Source organism: Pleurodeles waltl, chromosome 10 (assembly GCF_031143425.1).
Source record: "Pleurodeles waltl isolate 20211129_DDA chromosome 10, aPleWal1.hap1.20221129, whole genome shotgun sequence".
NCBI lineage: Eukaryota > Metazoa > Chordata > Amphibia > Caudata > Salamandridae > Pleurodeles > Pleurodeles waltl.
The window spans coordinates 575,744,287-575,761,204 of NC_090449.1; positions in this window are offsets into that span (position 1 = coordinate 575,744,287).

Consider the following 16,918-nt stretch of genomic DNA (forward strand, 5'->3'; position numbering starts at 1 on the left):
CGGTGATAGAAAGTTCTGTAATCAGAGAGGAGCCACAAATTTCCTTCCACCCAGCGTTCCCCAAGTCTCCCAATAAAAATTGTCCCTCACCTGTGGGGGTAGGCCTAGCGCCCGCGACAGGAAAAGCCCCAAAACACAACGTGGACACATCACATTTTCACAAAGAAAACAGAGCTGTTTTTTGCAAAGCACCTAGCTGTGGATTTTGACCTCTAGCTCAGCCGGCACCGATGGAAACCTAGCAAACCTGCGCAGTTCTGAAAACTAGACACCTAGAGGAATCCATGATGGGGTAACTTGTGGGGCTATGACCAGATTCTGTTACCCAGAATCCTTTGCAAACCTCAAAATTTGGCCAAAAAAACACTTTTACCTCTCATTTCGGTGACAGAAAGTTCTGTAATCAGAGAGGAGCCACAAATTTCCTCCCACCCAGCGTTCCCCCATGTCTCTTGATAAAAATGGTACCTCACTTGTGGGGGTAGGCCTAGCGCCCGAGACAGGAAAAGCCAAAAAACACAACATGGACACATCACATTTTCACAAAGAAAACAGAGCTGTTTTTTGCAAAGCACCTAGCTGTGGATTTTGGCCTCTAGCTCAGATGGCACCTAGGGAATGCTAGCAAACCTGCACATTTATTAAAACTAGACACTTAAAGGGAATCCAAGATGGGGTAACTTGTGGGGCTCTGACCAGGTTCTGTTACCCAGAATCCTTTGCAAACCTCAAAATTTGGCCAAAAAAAACACTTTTACCTCTCATTTCGGTGACAGAAAGTTATGTAATCAGAGAGGAGCCACAAATTTCCTTCCACTCAGTGTTCCCCCATGTCTCTCGATAAAAATGGTACCTCACTTGTGGGGGTAGGCCTAGCGCCCACGACAGGAAAAGCCCCAAAACACAACGTGGACACAACACATTTTCACAAAGAAAACGGAGCTGTTTTTTGCAAAGTGCCTAGGTGTGGATTTTGGCCTCTAGCTCAGCTGGCACCTAGGGAAACCTAGCAAACCTGCGCAGTTTTTAAAACTAGACACCTAGGGTAATCCAAGATGGGGTGACTTGTGGGGCTCTGACCAGATTCTATTTCCCAGAATCCTTTGAAACCTCAAAATTTGGCCAAAAAAACACTTTTACCTCTCATTTCGGTGATAGAAAGTTCTGTAATCAGAGAGGAGCCACGAATTTCCTTCCACCCAGTGTTCCCCAAGTCTCCCAATAAAAATGGTACCTCACCTGTGGGGGTAGGCCTAGCGCCCGCAACAGGAAAAGCCCCAAAACACAACGTGGACACATCACATTTTCCCAAAGAAAACAGAGCTGTTTTTTGCAAAGCACCTAGCTGTGGATTTTGGCCTCTAACTCAGCCGGCACCTATGGAAACCTAGCAAACCTGCGCAGTTATGAAAACTAGACACCTAGGGGAATCCAAGATGGGGTGACTTGTGAGGCTATGACCAGATTCTGTTACCCAGAATCCTTTGCAAACCTGAAAATTTGGCCAAAAAAACACTTTTACCTCTCATTTCGGTGACAGAAAGTTCTGTAATCAGAGAGGAGCCACAAATTTCCTCCCACCCAGCGTTCCCCCATGTCTCCCGATAAAAATGGTACCTCACTTGTGGGGGTAGGCCTAGCGCCCGAGACAGGAAAAGCCCCAAAACACAACATGGACACATCACATTTTCACAAAGAAAACAGAGCTGTTTTTTGCAAAGCACCTAGCTGTGGATTTTGGCCTCTAGCTCAGCCGGCACCTAGGGAAACCTAGCAAACCTGCACATTTTTTAAAACTAGACACTTAAGGGAATCCAAGATGGGGTGACTTGTGGGGCTCTGACCAGGTTCTGTTACCCAGAATCCTTTGGAAACCTCAAAATTTGGCCAAAAAAACACATTTTCCTCTCATTTCGGTGACAGAAAGTTCTGGAATCAGATAGCAGCGACAAATTTCCTTCCACACAGCCTTCCCCCAAGTCTCCCGATAAAATGGTCCCTCACTTTTGTGGGTGGGCCTACTGCCCGCAAAAAGAAATGCCCCAAAACACTATCTGGACACATCAAAATGATCAAATACAAAACTAACTGCTTTTGCGGGGGCGCCTGCGTTTTTGGTCCTGGGCTCGGCAGCCTTCTAGGGAAACCTACCAAACCCAGACATGTTTGAAAACTAGACACCCGAGGGAATCCAGAGAGGTGTGACTTGCGTGGGTCCCCAAATGTTTTCTTGCCAAGAATCCTCAGCAAACCTCAAATTTAGCTAAAAAATCTAATTTTTCCCACATTTCTGTGTGGGATCACCGCACTGGGACACATGTTATACCACCCAAAGTTCCCCTCAGACTCCTGGTAAAAATGATACCTCATTTGTGTAGGTGGGCCAAGTGCTTGTGAAAGAGAAGAGCCAAAAACATGTCGATATTGAGGGGGAACCAAAGGGGGTCCAAAAGGGCAGTTTACAAAAAAACATTTTTAGGCTGACAAGTGCAGCAGAATTTCTATCGGTATAGATGAGACAATGCTGGGTGGTAGGAATTTTGTAGATTCCTGCAGATTCCGGAAGGTTCCCTCACAAAAACGTGGGAAAAATGTGTGATTTCCAGCAAAGTTGGAGGTTTGCAGGGGATTGTGGGTACAAAAATGGTGCTGAAACCCACCACCCTGGAATCACCCAGATGTTTAGTTTTCAGGTGTGTCTAGGTCTTGTGTATTTTTCTACATGGCAGCATCCCAAAGTCCATAAAGTGCAGCCCTCACCATTCCAAGTGGGACAATTTTGAGAGTTAGCCAAGCTCTCATGGCCCAAATGTAAAACTAAAACCCAAAATAATCAAATGTCTTCTTGCTTGCTGTGGGATAAGATGTTTTAGAGTGTGGGGGAGAGCTGAAAGACTGTTACCCCTTTCAGTTGAGGTGGGGGCGTAACCAGGCCCATACTGGTTGGTAGCCACCACCCCAATATTTTTAGTTTTTTTAAAATTCCCTGGCATCCATTAGACTTTCTAGCCCCCGGGGTGTGGATCAGGGGTAATTGCCCCAACTGCCCACTGGTGGGCAGAACAACTTTGGCCCCATTTATTTGGGGAGGGGGTATGGCCATACCCCCACCCTCTTATTTTTGAAAAAAAAACTTCCCTGGCCTCTGGTGGGCTTTCTGCCCCCCCTTGGGGGCAGATGGGCCTTCCAAAAATGGGCCCATATTCCCCCAAGGGGGGCAGATATGGCCAACAGTAATGTGCCCTCATGGGGAGTGACCCTTACCCAAGCGGCTGGCCCCCTAAAGGAAACACACACATACACACACACCAATCCCTGGTGCCTAAGTGGTTTCTGCCCCCATGGGAGCAGATTGGCCTAACAAAAATCAGCCGATGGTCTAAATACAATTTGCCCCCCAGGGGAGCGACCCTTGACTAAGGGGTCGCTCCCCACCTCTAAAAAACAAAAAAACTAAAATACATTTTTTATCCATGGCCCCTAGAGGTTTCTGCCACACCTGGGGGCAGATCGGCCTAATAAGAATAGGCCGATCTGCCCCCAGGGAGGGCAGAAAGGGCCTAAAATTAATTTGCCCCCTCCCCTGGGTAGCGACCCTTGCCTAAGGGGTCGCTCCCCACCACTAAAAAACAAAACAAAAATTTTTTTTTATCCCTGGCGCCTATAGGCTTCTGCCCCTCCTGGGGGCAGGCCGGCCTAGTAACAATAGGCCAATATGCCCCCGGGGGGGGCAGAAATGGCCTAAAATAAATTTGCACCCCCCACCCGGGGAGCGACCCTTGCCTAAGGGGTCGCTCCCCTTGCGAGACATTGCCGCAAAAAAAAGTATCCCTGGTGCCTAGTTGTTTTTGCCCCCATTGGAGGCAGACTGGCCTCATAAAAATAGGCCAGTCTGCCCCCAAGGGGGGCAGAAATGGCATAAATATAATTTGCCCCCTAGGGAGCGACCCTTGCCAAAAAAAAAACCAAAAGAAACGCACACAAAAAAAAAAAGATCCCTGCCGCCTAGGGGATTCTACCCCCAGGGGGGCAGAAAAGCCCTTGAAAAATATTGCCCCCCCCCTGGGGGGCGACCCTTGCCCAAGGGGTCGCTCCCCTTATGCCAATTTCAAATAATAAATAAATCCCTGGTGTCTAGTGGGAATTTCAAAAGCCGGATTGCTTACAATCCGGCTTTTGAAATGCTCTGAGAGACTTCAAAGGGAAGGAAATTCCTTTCCTTCCCTTTGAAGCCTCTCAGGCCCCCATTTGATTGTTAAAATCAAACCCAGAATCAGTAAACAACGCAGCAACCTTGGATGTGGACAAACAACCACTAAGATGTCAACCCACTACATAGATAAGGGTCAAACAGTACAGGACTAACAATTGGTAGTTCTCGAATACCTAAAAGACATGACCAATGATGAATTCAGAATTTTTCCGAAGGAACTGCCTTGGGTTTTTAGATTAGGAACACATGTTAAGAGAATAAACAAGAACATTCTGTGAGGCCAATTGGCTCTATTATGCTCCCCCAGCAGGGTGAATCCTCAACCTCATTGGCTACAGTCCATAGGCAGTAGGGGGCATAAACACGGTTTCTATAACATTTACTACACACTGTAGAAACTTTCTATCGCACCATACTAGTTTGTTTTCTTCAATTCAATTCAAAGAAGCTTTATTGCGGCTACAAGAGCCAAAAAAGCGCGAGCAGTAATAAATACAAATAAATACACAATAAAATTGCAGGTAAATATAGTGATAAAAGGGAGTAAAAGATAAGAGAAAAAAATAAATAAATAAATAAATGGAATAAAAATTGAATAAAATGAAATGAAATGAGATGCGCTGCGCAGGATGTTGGGACAGTCTTATTTGGAGTCTTTGTCCAGAAGAGTTTTCCCTCTGACAAGCCAACTGGCTCCGAGGAATTTGGCGATAGCGATCACTAGCGTTGGCCTGGTGTCTGATCTAAGGATTCGCAGGGCTAGCGCAGAGCAGCGTACTCCCAGTAGTCTGCATGCCGGGGCCAGCCATTTCCTACGGGGGGCGGTATACGCGGGGCATGCAAAAAGGAGGTGAGGGAGATTCTCGACGGGGGCTTTGCAAGCAGGGCATGCGGTGGATTCATTGTGTGACCAGCTGCTGGTGTAAAGTCTTAATGGGAGTGTTCCAATGTGGAGCTGGAAGTACAGTTTCCTTTCCCTTGGGGCCGTGATTAGGTCCCAAAAAGTTTCGTACTTGCATGACTCTTTTAGGTTGGCAAAGTCACAAGATAATGTAGTGTGGAGTGCAGCCCGTGTGTCTTCGTGGTTGGCCATATGCCAGTATAGTTTCTTTAGTTCGCTTTTCGAGGGAAAGACTGACGTGGCTGGTGAGTTCCAGAGATCATCGAGCCCGAGAGAGTATAGTAAATCCTTGATGGATCGTAGCCAGGGGATTCTGTGAAGGTGGTCGGCTTTTAGGATGACCTGTAGAGCTTCGGTGAAGATGTCAAGCTCCGTAGTGGTCCAGAGACGCCACCAGTACAGCAGAGGTCGCAGGTGGGCTTTGTGACCAATGCGTTTGATGCCGAGATCCTTGAAAAGAGGGAACAGTGGGGTGCTTAGCGGAAGGGACACAAGGTTTCTTAGGAAGTTGTTTTCAGCGGTGGTTAGGTCTTGGGTTTTGGTATAACCCCAAAGTTCAGCCCCGTAAAGCGCTGAGGAAACTGCCTGGGCTTCGTATAACTGTAATGCTGGGCGAATTGGTTTTGTGTGTGAGAGGTGGAAATTTTTTAGTAGAGCCTCAGTTGTTTGTCTTAATTTAAGGGCTTGTTTTCCTATGTGTGGCTTCCAGGACATGTTGTCAGTGAGTGTTATGCCCAGGTAGCTGAAAATGCCCACCTTCTCAAGTGAGGAGCCCTCTAAAGTAAATTTCCCTTTGAAAGATCTGTGGGGATTAAGGGTCATTAGTTTTGTTTTCGAGGCGTTGATTTCGAGTCCCTGGGATGATCAGAAATGCTCGAAGCACGCAAGGAGTTTCCTTAGACCACTGGGGGTCTTGGATATCAAAAGAGTGTCATCGGCAAAAAGTAAGACTGGGATTTTTTGTGTGCCAAGTGAAGGTGCGTCAGCCTGCAGTCTGAGGAGGGAGGGGACAATTTCATTGATATACAGGGAAAAGAGGGTTGGGGCAAATACGCAACCTTGCCGCACACCCCGGGAAACGTGAATTCTATCGGTTAGTTGGCCCTTGTTGCCCCACCTGACTTGTGCGTAGTTGTCCTCGTGGAGTCGTATCAAAATGGCAAGGATGTGTTCCGGGATTCCCATCCGAGAGACAGTGACCCAAAGTTTGTTGCGAGGTACTAGGTCAAAAGCAGATTTGAGGTCCACAAAAGCTACATAAAGGCTGCCTTTACCAATGAACACTGTTTTCCAATATAATAATAGGAATCTGAGGGCTTGATCAGTGGTGGAAATCTTCTTTCGGAAACCGGCTTGGAGGGGGCTAAGGATATCGTGGTCAGTTATCCATTCTTCGATCTTCCCTAGGAGGCAGTGGCAGAAGACTTTTTGGACACAGTCAATTAGGCTAATAGGTCTATAGTTACAGGGAAGAGATCTGTCGTCCTTTTTAAAGATTGGAATAACAATGGCCGCTTTCCAAGAGTCGGGAATTGGCGCCCCAGATGCTATTGCGTTAGCTAGAATGGTGAGGTATCTTGACCAGGATGCTAGGTCTGTTGAGAATAGGTCTGCTGGGACGCAGTCTGATCCAGGGGCCCTGCCGCGTTTTAAAGTGCTTAGAGAATAGGTTATATCACTTTGAGAGTACAACAGGGGTGCTGCGGTGGTGGGTGCTAATGAGTGAAATAGGAGGGGGCCCGTACAAACAGAGGTGGGGCTGTCATGATCAGGGGAGTACAGACTACTAAAGTGGACTATCCAGTCTCTTGGGGCAATGTTGGTTGTAATGTCCAAACCACTGGTTTCTGGGCCTCGCGCTGCCAGGGACCAGAACAGACTATAATTCCTCTCGCGCACAGCGTCGCTGAGTGCTGTCCACCATTTGTTATCTTGATCACGCTTGGCTATGCATATTGCAGATTTATAGGACTTCCTAGCTACGCGGATGGCGGTGGGGTCCTTGGATTTAATGGCTTGAACTAGGCGCTTGTTTAGGGACTGACACGTTTTGTTGAACCAGCGGTGCCTGCCTTTGGGTCGTTTGTCGTCGTGGGCTGGGGGTGCTGAGAAGTGGGCTGCGATATCCCTAAAGCAGGAGGTGTGGATTGTGCTTATTTCCTGGTGGGGAGTTGCAGAACCTGCCTCTAGGTCCATTAGTGTGGATTTTAGGGTGTTATTGGCAGCGTTGATGAGTGCGGGCCGAGCCACGATGTTGTCCCATTTTAGGTGTCTTTTGTTGTTGGCCAGGCTAATACCCTCAGGTGCTACTGCTGCGGGGTTAGACGTGGCTGGGAGGTTACCTAGGGCTAATGTGTGGACAGAGAGAGGGTTATGATCACTTTCAGTCCTTTCGATGATTGTCATATCGATGACTAGAGGCCATAATCTTATATCGAATAGGCAATAATCGATTCTGCTGGTGTGGTTCGTTTTGTTATACGTGTGACTACCGTTGGTGTCTGAATTGGTTCTGCCATTTAGCGCCCTGAGTCCAAACTCCATGGTCAGTGATTTGACCTGAATAGCAACCGACGTCCACCTCTTGATGGGTGGGATTGACAGGGCGGGGATAGACCAGGCTTGATCTTCCTCGCGGGTGGACCTGAGATCGTCCCAGTCAAGGGGTTCGAATGTGACGTTGAAGTCCCCAGCCACAATGGTTTTGTGATGGCGGGGATAATTTTGTAAGAGGGCTACGAGGGCGCAGAGGGTTTTGGAGACTTGACCCCCCCTGACCCCTCGAGTGTAGATATTAAAGATGTTCACCACAGAGTCAGGCCCAAAGGATAGACGAAGGCCTAACAGGTCGGGAGAGACTGTAGGTAGCTGTGATATATGGCAGCTAAGTGATGTTTTGATCCAGATGCTCAGAACCCCTGAGGGCCTGCCTCTCGTGCTGGCCACAGCGGGGATGTGGAAATTTGTGTAGCCTGTTCGGAAGAGTGGGTCGAGTGACCATGTTTCCTGGAGGAGACATATGTCATGTTCGTCAATAAATGAGGAGAAGGATGGAAGGGGAAGAACAGATTTCAGACCTGCCACGTTCCATGAGACAAGTCGTACCCCAGATTGTGGCTGAGTTGTCCTGTCTAAATGCCCGGGGTTTGTAAAGTTGGCTGTCGGGGGTTGGTCTGGCAGATGTGGCTGAGGGAGCAGAGATGGGTTGATACCAATGTTTGCCCGTGAGGCTTGCGGTGGTTGGTGATGTTCCTCTGTTGGAACTGGCCTGGTCCTGATCCAGGAAGTGCTTGCGGGCCTAGGCAGCAGCACTAGGTTTGGTGGGCAATGTGCCTGCAAGATGGAAGGAGCATCGTTGTCATGATTGCTCAGTGAACCGGAAGTGGTCTCGGTGTCATGGGTAGGGGAGTGAATACATGGACAAACAGTGGTGGGGTAAAAGGGGGATCTGGGGGTGATAGATGTTAGAAGGTTGCAAGGTTTGCCTGCATAGATTTTAGGTTTGTTTTCTTATAATAGATATGGCCATCTCTTACAAAATGCCTTTAGAATTACACCATAATAAACAAACAAAATTGAGTTGGGGACATGCAAAATCTAACCACCAGTTTGGTCGTATGATTATAAACACCCCCAAACTTGTTTTGCTTCTTTTACTATTACTTCCCACATTTGGCTCTAGAGCAATTCTGGAGAAAAAGTCACTTTTCTAGCCACCTTTTCCTTCTTGGGGCCTTTGAAAAATGAGATGAAGTGCCAAGACCGGCCGTCATTTTGAGATGGTTCACGATCTAGTCACCTGTTCAGTGAGCTGGCTGGGTGCCACAGTGTCTCTTCGTATGCGGCAGCATGACCGAGCACGCTACGGAGAGCACACTGACCCAGCACGCCTCCCAGCGATTCTCTCTGCATTATGAAACTTACCATACATGATGGAGAAAGCAATATTCTGACCCCGGTGAGAAGACTAATAGGTCAGGGAGCTGGAGTGGTGCTTTGAGGGAGGGAGTATTGACTCCGATTTATTTTACCAGCATGGGAGCAGACCACCAGGAGCTATAACCATAAAGCCATAATACATAATATCTCCCTTTTTCAGAGTGTGACTACAAGCCACACACAACCACCCCCCCACCAGTGGATCGATGATACCTGAACCAATGATTTTCAATGTATTTTGTGCATTCATCACATATATGCTTTATGTTGGTTGTCATATGTTGTACCACCGGACACTGACACTTCTGATTGCAATCACAACAATAAATAAGCATCATTGAATGCAGTCATGCAGCATTATTTCCTGAATGCTGCAGTCACAAGTTTTTCTTTCACGTTTGGGGTGTTGTATGCTAATTGTTTGCACAGCACCCTGTTGCATATAATTAAACCAGGATACTGCCAAAAGTTGGGCAGGCTAACTGTTCCTTTATGTCTCCACAGGTAATAAATTGATGACACCACAAGAGTTAGGTGCAGTATATCAGTCCATTAGCATGCAAATGATGTGTATGGGCACATTTTCCATTTAAGGAGTGGCACTAGGGGGTCATCCTTGGTCCTGATGATAAGCCTAGGGGTAGGCTTTGAAACATCTAGACCAGGAAGGCAGGTACATAATATACCCCTCTAGCATTAAAATATTGATTTCCTTGGTAGGCAGGTATTTATAACCTTTTCTAGACACCCGCACTCCTATTTCCTTTTTCCTTCCTCCTCAGTGATTTCGGTTACATATAAAAAAAAGAGCTCCCACGTAACTCTTGGGTCGCAGCACGCCTCGGTCCACAATGGAACAAGATAGACCCAATGATGAAGCATGCCACCAAGGGGTAACCCTGGTGGGTGAGGGCTTTCTCAGGAAAACTACTATTTTTACCACAATTCTCCTCTGGAGGGTCCCTCTTTAAAGTTGGGCTGGGCTTCTAGGTTATGTTACATAGGGGGTCATTACAACATTGGCGGTAAAAGCCGCTTACCGCCGTGCAGAAGACCGCCAACACACCGCCACAGCCGCGGATTTCCGCCACGGTCATTATGACCCACAGCTCGGAATCTGCCAAAATCCAGACACCAACACAAGTCCGCCACACCAAAGGTCAGTGATAAACTGGCGATAACAAAACCGACACCGTCACCCCAACAGGAATACGCCCACACTATCACGACCCACGAATCCATGCGGCGGTCTTTCAACCGCGGTATTCCATTGGCGGTACACACTGCTGCGCTCAAAATACACACACATCTACAAAACACATCCACATTGGACAATTCCAAATACACACACCTGATACACATACACACACCACTCCCACACATCAAATACAATATAAAACACACACCCACAAACCCTTACGTCAACAATTGCGACTGAAGGCCAGAGAGAGACACCACCATCTACAAACTAGCATCCACAGGCACACAACACCATCACTCACACAACATCCAAGCACCTCACACAACACCCCACACATCACAACACACACACCACCCCACACATCACCCACACCACCCCATGGCACCGCAAAGACACCCCAGGTTCTCTGAGGAGGAGCTCAGGGTCATGGTTGAGGAAATCATCTGGGTAGAGCCACAGCTATTCGGATCACAGGTGCAGCACACCAATATAGCTAGGAAGATGGAGCTATGGCGAAGAATCGTGGACAGGGTCAACGCAGTGGGACAGCACCCAAGAACATGGGATGACATCAGGAAGAGGTGGAACGACCTACGGGGGAAGGTGCGTTCGTGGTCTCAAGACACCACCTTGCGGTTCAGAGGACTGGCGGCGGACCCCCACCTACTCCCCCAGAACTCACTACATGGGGGGAACAGGTCTTGGCTATACTGCATCCTGAGGGCCTCACAGGAGTAGCAGGAGGAATGGACTCTGGTAAGTCAAACCTTTAACTACTTCATCCCCCACCCACCTGCATGCTATCACATACCCCCACCCTCGCCCTCACCCCCATCCCTCCAACTCCTCACGTATTTCCCAGTATCACAAACAACACATCCCAAACCCAAGCCCTGCATGTAACACCAAAGCATGGACACCCATCACCAAAGCATGTCCACTGCACATACTCATACACCTCCCTAAACCATTATCACACAAGGTCCTACACAGGAATGGAAGCACTGGGGTACACGGTCACCCACCCATTGCGCACCATGGCACACACAGATGCAATAATCATGCCTTTACACCCCTGCAGGACCCCTACCCAACGTCACTGGACAGGCGGGTCCAAACATTTCTACTCCACCCACAGAAGAGGCCCAGAGTGATGACAGCAGCTCTGTCCAACTGGCTCAAGATGACCAGCCCGGCCCATCTGGGACCTCGGGACAGTCGGTTCCCCTCACACTGGCACAGGCCACTACAGAGCTTCCCCCCTCTGGAAACACCATCACAGCACCCACCCAGCGGGCCCATATCTCTGTCCCCAGGACACGTCAATCAGCGGTGTGTCCACCACTACAGGGAACCCAGGCTAACCCACCACCCCAACAACACCAGGGACCTGGGGGCAGTGGTAGTGGGCACACTGTTCAGGGGACAGAGGCCCAGGAACACAGGGGAACTGGGAGGGCTGCTGTGCGACAGGGGGAGGACAGGCCCAGGGAACCCTCTCTCCACAAGGCCCTCTCCAACATCATGGGAGCCTACCACCAATCCCAGGAGACGATGGCAACGATACTGGCCAAGTTTCAGGAGACCCAGCGGCTGCAGGAGAAACAGTATTTGGGCTTCAGGGAAGAACTCAAATCCATCAATTCCACCCTGGGCACCATTGTAGGGGTGCTGAAGGAACTCGTGAACACCAGGAGGGACACTGTGGCACAACAAGGGGCCCCTGACACTATCCTGGACGATGAACTGCCCACCACCTCCGCCGGCGCTAGTGGACAGGAGGCACTGCCACAGGACCACCACACCAGCACCCCACCCCCTGCAGATGGAGAACCACCCCGCAAGCGGTCCCTGAGATCCAGGACAAAGACAGAGAACAATGCCAAGACCCCCGCCAAGAAATGAGACCACCCTGATTGTCATCCTTCTGTCCCACTTTGTCACCCTAGCTGCCCCAGCTCCACTTCCTATGCCCCTTTGGACAATGCACCTGTGAGAGTAATAGACTGGACTCTGCCATGGACATTCCTCCACCATCACCCCTTACCATTTTACAACCTCCTCCACTATTGAGCACTTAAATAAACACCCTTAAGTCACAAAACAATCAGGAGTCTGTCTGTGCTTTCGAAAATGTGTATTAGCAGTAACAGTGGCAAAAAGCTATATCCAATGTAATGTCAACATACCTATGTCACACAGCTCTAGTCCATGCGGAAACAAAGCAGATGTCACACAGTGGGACCCACATCTGTGAAATCGTAAGGGAAAGTGACAACTCAGTGACCATACACTGGGTGAAAATGACAGACAGATGAGAGGTAGTAGAATTAAATCAGATGTAGCAGGCAGTGTTGTCTTCTTACCTGTGTCTCACTGGAAGTATTGCAGGATCACCGTGTTCCTGTTGTCTATGTCCTCTTCTTCTGCTTCCTCGTCTTCACTTTCCACAGGCTCCACAGCTGCCACAACACCTCCATCTGGACCATCCTCCTGCAGAAAAGGCACCTGTTGTCACAAAGCCAAGTTGTGAAGCATACAGCAAGCCACGATGATCTGGCACACCTTCTTTGGTGAGTAGAATAGGGAACCACCTGTCATATGGAGGCACTGGAACCTGGCCTTCAGGAACCCGAAGGTCCACTCTATAACCCTTCTAGTTCACCCATGGGCCTCATTGTAGCGTTCCTCTGCCCTTGTCCTGGGATTCCTCACTGGGGCACTGGGGTCAGTAGCCATGACAGGTTGGGGTAACCAGAGTCACCTGCAAATGTCGAGGGACAACTGTTAGACACACACTAACTCTTAGGAACATCCCCAGACCCAGACACCTAGTCACACTGTATTGGGTCCATGTCCTCCCCTAATAGCCACACACAGTGCCTCTGGAGTTGCCCCATCACATAAGGGATGCTGCTATTCCGCAGAATATAAGCGTCATGCACTGAGCCAGGAAATTTGGCATTCACATGGGAGATGTACTGGTCTGCAAAACACACCATCTGCACATTCATCGAATGGTAACTCTTCCGGTTTCTGTACACCTGTTCACTCCTGCGGGGGGGACCAAGGCCACATGTGTCCCATCAATAGCACCTATGATGTTGGGGATATGTCCCAGGGCATAGCGGTCACCTTTCACTGTAGGCAAATCCTCCACCTGAGGGAAAACGATGTAGCTCCGCATGTGTTTCAGCAGGGCAGATAACACTCTGGACAACACGTTGGAAAACATAGGCTGGGACATCCCTGATGCTATGGCCACTGTAGTTTGAAAAGACCCACTTGCTAGGAAATGGAGTACTGACAGCACCTGCACTTGAGGGGGTATTCCTGTGGGATGGAGGATAGCTGACATCAGGTCTGGCTCCAACTGGGCACACAGTTCCAGGATTGTGGTACGATCAAGTCTGTAGGTGATGATCACATGTCGCTCCTCCATTGTCGACAGGTCCACCAGCGGTCTGTTCACCGGAGGATGCCGCCATCTCCTCACATGCCCCAGCGGACAGTGCCTATGTAGGAGAACAGCGAGCAGAGAGTCAACCAACTCTGAGGTACGTAAACACAGCTTAATCTGAAAATATTAGCAAATCGACATATGCCTGTATTAGTGTTTAAGCAAGGCCTAGATATGTGTGACCAGTCCAAAATAATGCCATGTGGGCCCATGAAATGGCGGCTGCCTGACCTCTAAAGTGGGACAAGGGGATATGAGGTAACTGCGCTGGTGTTGTACACCGTCGCGGTAGGCGGTCTAAGACCGCAGCGCTGTCCTGCATTGGTTAACATTGGACCCTATGTGTCCCAGGAGCCAATGACGATGTACGCCGGCGGTGATGGTACACACCGACGTGGACGTGACCGCCATTTTCTCTCTGTTCAATCACTTGATACCTGATCTTCGACAGGAGAGGACCTACACTGCAAGTGCTGCTGTGACCTCAGTCTGGAAGAGACAATGGCTCGTGTGTCTGGGGAAAGGGCCCCTGCCTTCAGCACGGAGGAGTTGGAGAAACTAGTGGATGGGGTCCTCCCCGAAAAACACACTACTCTACGGTCCTCCAGACAAACAGGTAAGTACAATGTGAGCATGCTGTATGGGCAATGCCTGTGTGGAGTGGTGTGGATGAAAGATAGGGGGGGGGTGAGAATGAGGCGTGCATGAAACAACGGTGAGTAGATGTGCGTCATGGCAAGGGTAGGGATGCGGGCCAATGACTGTGACGGTGCGGACGGTAATATCTTCTCCTTTTCCCCTGTACTATTCCTGTAGGTCAGCGCCCACCAGAAAAAGGACATTTGGCGTGCCACTGCCAAGGAAGTCCAGACCCTGGGGCTCTACCACAGACGGAAAAGATGGGAGGACATTCACCGCTGGAGCAAGAAGACGGCGGAGGCCCAGCTGGGGATGGCCTCCCAACGTAGGAGGGGTGCCCGTCACACCGTGGACCCCCCTGATGTTCAGGATCCTGGCGGTGGCGTACCTGTGGTTGGATGGGCGCTTGAGGGCATCACAGCAGCCACAAGGGGGTGAGTACACTCTCATTCTGCTGTGCATTGTAGGTGTCTGGGTGGGGGAGGTGGGCTGTGGGTTCCCCTAGGCCAGGGCGAGTTTAGTAGACAAGGTCCCTTCTTAAGGCAGGCCCCGTGGCACCCCACCTGTGTACAGTGCCAACTACACCTAGTCAGGCTCCTGTGACATCCATGTGTGCAGCAATCAGGCATAGCCTTGTAACCCATGTCCCTGGGATTGATTAGGGAACTCCAAGTGCACGGCGTAGTGCAGGGGGTTCTGTGTCTGTAGTGTCCGCCAACGGTAGCGGTATTGCATGCACTGAACATGTTTTTCTTCTGTCTTCCCCTCCCTTTTTGTGGTCTCCCTGTTCTTGTGTGCATTAGCATCATCAGACGGAGGAGCAGTGGCACCGGAGCAGGAGAGAGCTGCATCCCACATGGCCTTGAGGGCGACACAATGGAGTCTGAATTCACCAGTGGGACAGAGGGCAAGGGGAGCTCCACGGCAGGGACAGGAGCTGAGACCAGCGATACGGACTCCTCCTCTGATGGGAGCTCCCTTGCGGTGGTGGGCCCATCTGTTCCCCCCGCATCTACAGGTACAGCCGCCAACCCCTACCAGCACCGCCCTCCCAGCAGCCCCTCAGCATGTGTCCCGTGCCTGCTCACCCAGGAGGGTGGGCATCTCCTTCGCTCCAGGCACCTCAGACCCTGTCCCTGTCACCCCTGCTGCCCTCAGTGAGGAGGTCATTGACCTCCTCAGGTCCCTCACTGTTAGGCTGTCTACCATTTCGAATGCCATCCAGGGTGTAGAGGGGCAGTTGCAACAAACCAATGCATACCTGGAGGGCATTCATTCTGGTCAGGCAGCCCATCAGCGAGCTTTTCAGACTCTGGCCTCAGCACTGATGGCAGCCATTGTCCCTGTCTCTTGCCTCCCCTTCCAACTTCCTCCACCCAGACCCAAACCCCTGTACCTCAGCCTGTCCCAAGCACACTATCAGACCAGCATGCACACACCTCAACACACAAGGGAAGCTCTGGCAAACATAAGCACCCATCCCACAGGCACTCACGCAAGCATCATACACATGCAGACACACCAACATCCACTGCCTCCACTGTGTCCCCCTCCTCCTCGTCTCCCTCCTCCCTCCCTGTCTCGTCTCCACTCACACCTGCATGCACTACATCCTCAGCCACTACGTCCATCACCAGCACACCCACCACCACACCCCGCTCATGTGCAGTAACCACCCCCACTACCCTTCACACATCCCCTGTGTCCTCTCCCAGTGTGTCTGTGAGACCACCTCCCAAGGTACACAAACGCAGCCACACACCCACCCAACAGCCATCCTCCTCACGACAGCCTCCAGCCCATGCACCTTCACCCAAAGTCACCAAACGTACACCTCCTACAACCACTACCTCGTCCTCCACTCCAAAACCCCTCCATCTACCCATCCCAGTGTTCCCCAAAAACTTTTCCTGGCCAACCTTGACCCCTTCCCCTCACCTCCCCCACCCCTTCACTCTCCTAGGGCCTGCCTCTCCAGGTCCCAACCCAGCACCTCAGCCACAACATCTCCGGGACCAGTGGTGCCAGTAGTAACCGGCTTCTGGAGTGCGCCAGGCAGCAGGGCAGCCAGTGTGGCAAGGAGCCAGAGCACGGACAGTCCCCCACCTGTACAGCACATAAAGTTGGCCAGTGCCCGGCAGGAGAGAGGAAAGAAATCAGCCACCAAAGCCACTCCCAGGGGTACAGTTGGGAGTGTGGAGACAGCTGCGTCACCATCCAAGGTGGGGAAGAGGCACAGTAAAATTGGCAAGTCTGGGAAAATCTGCACGGCGGACAAGACCGCCGCCAGCCCCACTGCCCAGGACACCGCTGCCACCAGCCCCGCTGCCCAGGACACCGCTGCCACCAGCCCTGCTGCCCAGAACACCGCCGCCACTAGCACCGCTGCCCAGGACACCACCGCCACCAGCCCCGCTGCCCAGGACACCGCCGCCACCAGCCCCACTGCCCAGGACACCACCGCCACCAGCACCGCTGCCCAGGACACCCCCACCACCAGCACCGCTGCCCAGGACACCGCCTCCACCAGCACCGCTGCCCAGGACACCGCGCCACCAGCACCGC